Raw genomic sequence first — 255 nt, 5'->3', positions numbered from 1 at the left:
CCCCCCTGCCAGCAGCTCCCCCCTCGCAGCGTCGCAGGAGAGGGCAAGAACAACCCGAAAGGCAAGAGAGGAGACTGTGCCGAGCATCCCCATGGGGGAAACCACACCCTGGGATCCAGGGCCCCCAGCTCCTGCTCCACCACCACATCGAGGAAGCCCGTGGATGAGGCAGCAGAGCTGGGGACAGGATGGGGTTGCAGGGTCCCCGAGGCGGGTGTCGCTGCCCCATTAGGGTGCAAAGCTCGCGCCACTGCA

This window comes from Nestor notabilis, unplaced genomic scaffold (genome assembly GCF_000696875.1).
Source record: "Nestor notabilis isolate BGI_N333 unplaced genomic scaffold, ASM69687v1 scaffold23865, whole genome shotgun sequence".
Taxonomy (NCBI): domain Eukaryota; kingdom Metazoa; phylum Chordata; class Aves; order Psittaciformes; family Psittacidae; genus Nestor; species Nestor notabilis.
The sequence above is the reverse complement of the archived record's forward strand: the minus strand, read 5'-3'. Positions refer to the sequence as shown.